This window comes from Physcomitrium patens, chromosome 23 (genome assembly GCF_059467195.1).
Source record: "Physcomitrium patens ecotype Gransden chromosome 23, ASM5946719v1, whole genome shotgun sequence".
Lineage (NCBI taxonomy): Eukaryota > Viridiplantae > Streptophyta > Bryopsida > Funariales > Funariaceae > Physcomitrium > Physcomitrium patens.
This window is the reverse complement of record NC_143432.1, coordinates 11,535,846-11,545,326: the sequence shown is the minus strand read 5'-3', so window position 1 is coordinate 11,545,326 and position 9,481 is coordinate 11,535,846. Positions and strand designations below refer to the sequence as shown.

General features: G+C 25.0%; 1 long non-coding RNA gene across 1 annotated transcript; it reads left to right on the top strand.

Moving 5' to 3' along the window:
* The first annotated feature begins 215 nt into the window (after window positions 1-215).
* On the top strand, window positions 216-2,489 carry LOC149986571 (uncharacterized). The gene is made up of 2 exons (XR_016500263.1): window positions 216-2,112; window positions 2,395-2,489. It is a non-coding gene; the product is annotated as an uncharacterized LOC149986571 (long non-coding RNA).
* The last annotated feature ends 6,992 nt before the right edge of the window (window positions 2,490-9,481 follow it).

The window sequence follows — 9,481 nt, the reverse complement described above, 5'->3', positions numbered from 1 at the left end:
TTTTAAGATTGGTTTTGGTTGATAGTAACTTCTAAATATTTAGAGTCACCTTTATTGGACATTGGTGAGATTTGAAAATTTATTTTTGGTTCTTTTATTTGGTGTTTAGAGCATACATTATGTAAATCATATAAGAAAAAGGATTGAAGAAGGATTTTGGTAGCAAAGGGAGGAATTAGGGCACCAATATAGATGAATGGAGATGAAAAATAAAAATCTCCATTCCTATTGGTCAAAAATCATGACCAATGGGCTTTGAGGAGGCTGCCCGAGGCCATATTAGAGATTAGGGTTAGTTTCCGGAGGCCATTCGAACTTTGAAGGCTAGGATCAGAAGGTTTAGGTTTTTAATTAAGGTTTTGGTGCGAGTTTTGTGTCATTTGGGGTTTTTATGAAGAAGTTATAGGCGCTCAAAGTTAAGGTATTAGTTTTGGACCTACTGTCACTCTTTTGGGCATAACGCACGCGTACGGATGGAAATTGAGGATCGGCGACCGCGACTGGAAAGAGCACTTTTGCGGCTATACTTTTCACATACTGCTTACTAGATTCCAAGTTGGGATGAAGGAGTTATTGGATTTTGAAGTCAGCACATGCAATCTAAGGGTAGTAAGTAAACCGATTTACTAGTGTTTGTCTCTTGAGCTATATCTTGAGCAATTTTGTGAGATTTTGGCTCAAAATTTCAAAGAATGTGTAATTTCATGTTAGTAAATTTTGTGCATAAGTTTTATGACATTTGGAGTTCGGATTTTTGAGATATAAGGAAAATAGTTTCGGGTGCTTGTAAATTAGGGTTTGGAGTGTCTGCTAGGGTTTCTTAGATGCCAGAAGATCGGGAGTGAATTTGCAGTTGGTTTTTTTTGTGGTACAAGTTAAGGGTAAATTCTACCTATCTTGTAAATTTGAAACAAACTGAACGGTTCTATCAATAGTTATGATTTTCTAAAGTTCGGGGCGAGAAAACCTTTCGCGGGAAAAATATGTTTTGAAGGGATTTTGTTATATTTGGAGTTTTATACAAAAATAAAGGAGTTTTTTGGAAGCTAAGAAAAGAATCATATAAAGGTTTAAGATACACTCTCTACATCTAGATACCCAGTGTATTCCCAGATAGCAAATCATGCCATACGACAACGGCACCATTTAGAAGAATTGAAAAAATTGGATGAAATTAGAGCCAATGCATTAATGATAATGGAAACTAGACAAAAATGAAGGAAGAATTATTATGATAGTAAACTAAGACCAAAGGCTTTTATGCCAAATGATTTGATACTTCTTTATGATAGTCAATTTAAAAATTTTCTAGGAAAATTTCAAGTTCGATGGCATGGGCCATATCGAGTTATTGACGGATTTCCAAATGGTTTAGTACAATTGGAAGATTTTATGGATACTAAATTTATGACATGGATCAATGGCAATTGGCTTAAACTTTACTATATATAAATTTGGGATGGATTTTCTATTAAAAAAAGAGAGGGGAGATAAATAATGATGATTATAGGATAGTAAATGTAAGGTGATAAGAAGTGTGAGGAATATGGATGGAATTAGTGACTGTGGTAGTAAAGACTAGTTATCAGACCTAGTTAGTAGGGTATTTCATCATGACGAATCATGGAAAAAAAGAGGGAGTCGACCCAATTGATTGGACCATAGTAAAAAGTAGGAGGGGTGCTCTTGACAAGCATCGTGTTTTCTTTTGTGGTTAAAGAGAAGTGGATGGTGAAAAAGGAGAAGATGGTAAACATGGTGTTTGAGAAAGCAAGGATGGAGACCGATTCGAAGGAATAGCAAGAGCGGCTGCAAATAGAGGTTACGATGTTATAGACTAAACTAGCCGCATTAGAGAAGGAGGCCAATAATTTAATGTGGATCAGTATGCTAGTTTCAGCAACAATACCTTCGGAGATACCTTTGAAACCGATAGAAGAATGGCAGAAGATGTTGGGGGAGCGCAATAACCAAATTGTCGTCTTGAGTCTCAAGTATGGAAATTGGGTTTGTTGAATGAAGATCTGATGGCACATTTGGATGGAGAACCATCGAACACCGAAGCAAACAACAAAGATTTAACAGAGGAGGAGGTCACCAATTCAAAGGATGGTAAGCCAATGCCATTGACTGAAAAAGTGAATGTTCTTACGTCTTTATAAGTTGAGGCTAAATAATATTTGCGAGGGTGCTGCACAATTAAGAGTGGGGCTATGTAGAATATGTAAATAAATTTTGTAGTAAGTTACTAGTTGGTTATTGACAACCTTGAGAATTAGACTTATGATTAGGCAGTTTAGGTGATAATAGTAGGTTATTAGTGGAACAAATGGTTAAGAATTCAAAGGATCATAACCTTTGGAATGTGCTGGCTGATGGTCCATCTTTTGGTAGGATAAAGAGGTTGAAAAAAGGGAGATCGGGGCCAGACTATGAAAGTCGTAAGCCGAAGTAAGCTTGGTGCTACCTCTTTGTTTTTTTTGCTTTTATTATTTGATTATGAAGAATTGTGATTGAGAAAAGTATTATTGAAACTGTAATTAGAATATTGTGGAATATGACTTTGGACTGACCGTTTTGGAAAAAATCTATGACCTTGAGAATTGAGATTATCGAATTGTGTTGTATTAAGTGAAGATATTGAATTTTGTGTGATGAATTGAGAAATTGAATATAATAAGAAAGCTAGAGATTAGTAATTGAATATATATAAACCTCAAAGAGAGTAAGTAGAAGATGAACTAATAAGAATATGGAAGTATTGTTGAATTGATAGTCATAGAATGGATTATGTGTTGAATTAAGATGGAAATAGTAAGCCTTGGTGTTTTGTAGTTTGATAATTGATTTCAGATAGCTAGAGTACAGTCAATTGTGACACTAACAGACCTAATTCATATAACCAGTCTTTCCCCGTATTCGAACCTACTTCTATTAGTTCAATTGTTTTGGTATATTGAAGCTTGAACACAACGAGAACAACAAATATCTTTTGATATTTTTATATTTATTTATCTTCTATAATAAGAGTGAATCATTCATTAGATCTTTGTTAATAAGTTAATGCTAAATTTTCTACAATTAGATATCTAATATATTCCTAAATAAAAAATTGTGCTATAAAAAAATATTAATTTGATTAAAAGCACCTTCTAGATAATGATATTATTTTTGAAAAAAATCCAAAATTACAAAAAATTCTTTATTTTAGATTTTGTAGTTGTTCACTATTGTTAAAAATTTTCTAGAATTGAAAACTACTCAATGGAGTTTATTATCTACTCTCATTTAGGACAACATTTCATCAAAGATAAAGTCTAATATATTTGTTTCCATAAAAAATGACTTGAAGAAGTCAATTCAATATAAGATTGGTACAAAAGTAAATTCTTTCTTTAAAACATCAAATAATTCTTTCTTACTTCTTTACTTTAGTTAAGTTTTTCTTTACAAGTCAAATGTGTAAGTAGGGCTGGAACTTATAAAAAAATTCTTCGTGAAGATATGATAGTAATTGGCAAAGCTTAAGAGATATTATATATCTTTTACCATTCTTTGAATCTTCAAATCTATAATTATTTGGATCTTCTTCGGATCCATCCTTAATCCCTCTTTGGAAATAATATATTCTAAAAATTTAACTTGAGTAGTATGGAAAATATACTTTTCTATCTTGGCATATAATCTTGTATCTCTAAATTTTCTCTACACAAAAAAAACATGAAGTTCATATTTTTTTGTATTCTTAAAGTAGATTAGTATTTTGTCTAAATAGCAAACAACAAAATCATCAAGAAATTCACAAAAAATATCATTCATGAAATATTGAAAAAAAATTGATTCATTTATGAGTCTAAAATGAATAATATTATTTTTGAAATTTCCATACTTGGTTTAAAATAACGTCTTCTATTTATCTTCTTAGATGCAAACCAAGTTGTATACTCCTTATAGATCTATTTTTATATAGATCTTTTTTTGATTGAATTGATCAAAAAGTCTTGAAATCAAATGTAGGAGATACCTATTTTTTATAGCAATCTTGCTACAACTTCAATAGTCAATGTACATCCATAGAAATCCATCATTTTTCTTCAAAAATTAGATAAAAGTTCCTATAAAATATTTTTAATGGTTTATGAAGTTCTTAGCCATATTTTTGTTAGTACTCCTTTAGTATAGCCAACTTATTTTGCAATAAGCTATAGATTGGTACAAATGGTAGTTGAGATTTTTTTGGAAATCAATTAAATAATCCTAAAATCAATGCTTTGAAAGAGTATTTATATTTTTCTTCTTAAAAATATCTTTAAAATCTTAATATTAGCTAAAAATACCTCTTGACATCTTTGCACCATTAAAAATAAAAGTGGCATATATAACAAAAGATGATCTTTCTTTTATTGCATGAATAGAATCTCTCACATCTACCAATAAGGATTTGGATGTATAAGACTTAGATATTTTTACTTCACCAACAATATTTTGAATTAAATTATAAGAAAAATTAAGATTATGAAAAATCCAATCTATAAATAAGTTGAAAAGAGATCTTATTATATTAAATATTATTATACTATTATAATCTTTAATTATTATATCTAAAAATAAATTCTCATAGATAATATCTTTAGAATATAACAAACAATCATTTATGATTTTTACATGTATAAATTAAGTTTTCTTCATTAACAATGTTTCTTATTTTTCGACAAAGTCTTTGTCTATAAAATAAGTTGGGACTCTTGAATCTAATAATGTAAAGACTTTGTAATTTTAGGTCTTAAACACACATCTATTATAAAACAAGGTGAAGGATTTGAGGTGAAAATACAACCTTTACTTAGTATTGCACATGATTCCAGCCGAATAATCCCTATTATAGCTAAAGAAACTTGTTTTCTAATACATTATCTTCTTTCACAACCATGTTCTTTATTTTCTAATTGTATTGCTTCTTTAAACAATGTTGAGTAATGAGCTTAGTTTTTTTTATAATATAAGCATAGACCTTAATAAGGTCGAGTCTTTTTTTACTTAGTAAGAAATTTAAAACATATTGTATCAATTTGCATTAATTTTGGCCTTAATGAATAAGTTTCTAAAAGATTAGGAGTTTTCTTCATTACTTGATTTCTTCTCTTCTAATCAAATCTTTGTTTTTAATACCTTTTAAATAATTAATTAATGCATGCAATGGCTTGAAAAATAAATTATTCTAAAAAATCTACTTTTGATATTATTAATAATAAATCTTTGATGTTATCCTTCAATTCATATCATAATTGATTGAAAAGGACTTTGTCATTCCAATCCATGTCACAAGAAATACTTCTAAGAATAAATTCAAATCATAAAAGAGTCATAAATCTTTTTCTATCAAAGGTGCAAACCAAAAAAGAATACCTCTAGAAAGAAATGTGTCTATGAATTCAACTTGAGTTAATCTATTATGGTATTAGAAAAGATGCAAGCTTAAATAGAACTTAATTTGTAATAAAAATCCTTGAAATTATGATCTTGTTTCATCAAAATTCTTGAGCATACTAATCTTTACCTCTCTTATGCTTATAGAAGCAAGACTTTTCTGAATTTAATTTTCAAGCTATTCAATTTACTTTCCTCAATTGTACAACTTCTTCATATAGACTCTAGACTTCTTCCATATGTAGAAGAATAGTGCTTCCATGTTTGGTATTAGTGATACGTAAAATTTTCATCCTAAGAGTGTTGATAAGCTTATGAAGATCTGCAATAGTTATAAATCTATTTTTACTTCTATCAAGTATAGTATCTATGACTTTTCCTTCCATTTCAAATAATTTAGTAAATCCACAAGTCAAAATAGAGGAGAGTAATCCGTAACCTTTAATGTCAAATGAAAATTTATATAAAGAAGAGTAATATATATATTTTTTTTTAAGGATTTTCTAATTAAATTATTTATTTTAAAATAAATAATCCACAACCTTCAAAATACAACAATATAAGTGAAGTAATTTACTCACTTCTAAAACAAAATAAAAAAAATGAATAAATACTCTTATGAAATTTTCAAGTATACAAATTTCAAAGAAAGAAAATTCAATACACACTTGTGTTATTCAAAAAAATTAAAAAATTATTCAAAGATGATAATATATTGAATTAAATAGCTATTGCCAAAGACAAGAAGACTAAAAAGTATAAAAACAAGACTAAGGACTAGCAAGGCATTAATAAGAGTGAAGAAGGCTTCATTCTTGCCTTTAAATATATTATCTAATTAAAAGCTATATAGCAATATACTATAAGACCTTCAATACGTGTTGACTTTGCAAGACACATATCTTAACTTAGAAGACAAGTTTTCTATATATGCGCCACATAGTTAGCTTGTTCTACAAGCTACCAATATGTATTACACATTGTTAATTTTTTGACCAAGTTTCTAACCTATCAATCAAGTAAATATACATGTAAATTCAAAACCACATCTATGAAGCTTCTAAAAAGCTTTTCTAGAAGATATTATAAAATTAATCTAATTTAATTTACTTCTATTTAATCATATAAGTAATTATTGGAATAAATATATATGTTTGGGACACCACTACCACAACTAAGGCCTAAGTAAGATAGGTGAAGGATAATTTAAGCTTGCCCTTTTAAACAAAAAAAGTTAAAATAATTGTACTATTAAAAAAAAAATAGAATAGATTCTTAATATTAGAATCTATGCTTAAAAAGAATAGTCCAAAGAAAGTAGTAAGCTAAATCATACATCCTTGAAGTTAAGATTTACATATTTAAATATTATTGGATACTTTAATAAAGAAAGAAAAGACATTGGATGGAAAGAAATAGCTTCCAATGCCAAGACAATTGAACCTCACTTAAGTCAAGCAACAAAAAACTTGGCACAATTATCATCAATAAATTAAACACATGTCATTTCTATGTATTTAGGCCTTATTGCTTTAACATTTGAAAAGATCTTATTGTAGCATGTTTTTACAATATTATTTTATAAACCTAGTAATTATATATATATATTAAAGTTTAAAAACTATGATTTTATAAAATAAGCATAAAATAAAATATCAAATATTTACAATCAATTTTCAAATTTCTATTATTAAACTTATATGATAATTATTTTTTTAAAATAAAAGACTTTAATATCTTAATATTATATATAAATATATATATATATATATATATATTCATGTAATTTATTGTGTGATTTGACCCTCAAATAATTATATAATAAGATTTGAATATTTATTAAATGGCATGGTTAACATTTGTTAATAAATTTCAAGTGTATAATTTTTTCTGATACAAATACATATATAATAATTATAATAATCTAATAATCATTATAATAGTTAAAGTATTAATATAATTTTATAAAAAAATATGTTATAATAAAAATTTTAAATCATGAAGCTTATAAAATAATACTACATAATTAGATTATTAAATCTTACATTAGATTTAATATTTTTTTTTTAAATATTTTATTTAATCTATATTAATACTTTATTGAAGTTAATTCTAATTTAATAAATTTTACTTTTAAATTATGTATAATTTAAGATCTTTAATTTTTTTAATTTAATCATATAAATATTTTTATAATAATTCATCATTATATTAAAAAAATAACATTGTATAGGTTATAGATTTATAGTTTTAGGTATGTATATAGAATAATAAAGAATAAGACGAAAATTAAATAATTAGTTTAATGCTTATGATTTATAATTTATAATTTTTAAAAATTACTAAAAATGTATTTACATCTAAACACTATATGTTTCATATTTTATTTTTATTCAAGTCTTGCTATAATAGCTTTTAAGGTAATATCTTAATTTAAATACTATTATTTTAGAATCAATTCAATAATTATAATAAAGTGATATCCTAATAGTATCAACAAAGTCTTTCCTTCTTAACCTTAATATGATTATTTAAAAAAATAAAATAAAAGTTTAAAATATTATTATGTGAAATATTTCAAATAATAAGATTATTTTTAAAAAAAAATTGATATAGGTGTAATTAGAAACAAAAAAAAATTAAAAATATTTTTTTAACCTTTGACTTCTAACTACCAAAAGTTGTGTCAAGTTATATAAATAATATAACATATTTACAAAATAAAAAATTAATTAGATATAATAAAAATTAAAATTATATAATAATAATAATAATAATAATTGTTATTAAATTATTTATTTTATTATTTTGGATTTTCTTTTCTTATCTTTTTAATATTTTGTATATATATATATATCTTTTTTTGATTGTTCATTTTAATATGATAAAAATTAAATCTTTAATTAATGTATATATTTAACAAATACATAATAAAAATCACTTCTGTGTTTATAGAAATTAAAAATAACTTTAAAAAATTATTTAGGTTTATTGTGAAAAATATTTGTTAATAAACAACTATTTGAAAATTTTAAAACCTATTTGTTTGTTAGTATCTTTTCCTCCAAAATCTATCTAAAAGTCAATTCAATTTTGTTCTTTTTCAATCACATATATTCTAACAAAAAAAAGATATTATGATTTGGATGTAAATAATTATGCGCATATATATATATATATATATATATATATATATATAATTTCAATCTAAAAATTCTATTGAATATTTTGTCTAAGTAAATGAAAAAAACCTTATATTCATAAATTAAAATATATTAAGTAAAGATTATTAAATAAACAAAAAAATTAACTTAAAGAAGTAAATGCCTTGGTTTCAACAAAAATTTCTAAATTATTACTATCATGATTATATTAAGTTGATTCTTTTTATTTTAGAAGAAAATAAGAAAATATATATATATATATATATATATATATATATTAAAAAAATAAAGAAAATAAAAAAAACCCAAAAAAGTACATTATCATTTAGAAAAAACATCCTTAGACATGTCTAAATACATCCTATTACGTAAGTTAGCAAATTCTTGTTATCTTTATTTTTGACAGTGGATAAGATATAATTTAATTTTAATTTTAAATCAAAAGTAATTTGAAATATTATTAAAGTAAGACTGGATTCTTTTTATTTTAAGATGTATATTTATGGTTTTAAAAAACCTACATTTAAAAATAAGGATTTAAAACTCAAAATTAAAAGTGTAAAATGTACATTATAGAATTTCAAAATAAATAATAATTTATAATACCAAATAATAATAATAAAAAAAACCAATTCTAAATTCTTATATATGATATTTTAGAAGAATTTAAATTTTCTAAATTCTAAATCAATATATATATATATATATATATATATACATATATATATATATATATATATACATATATATATATATATATATATATATATATGTGTGTGTGTGTGTGTATGTATGTGTGTTTGTGTTTATATATATATATATATATAGTCTAGAATTTTATTACTACAAACTTGATTTTTTCTCAATGATTTTTTTTGTTTTTGTTTTAT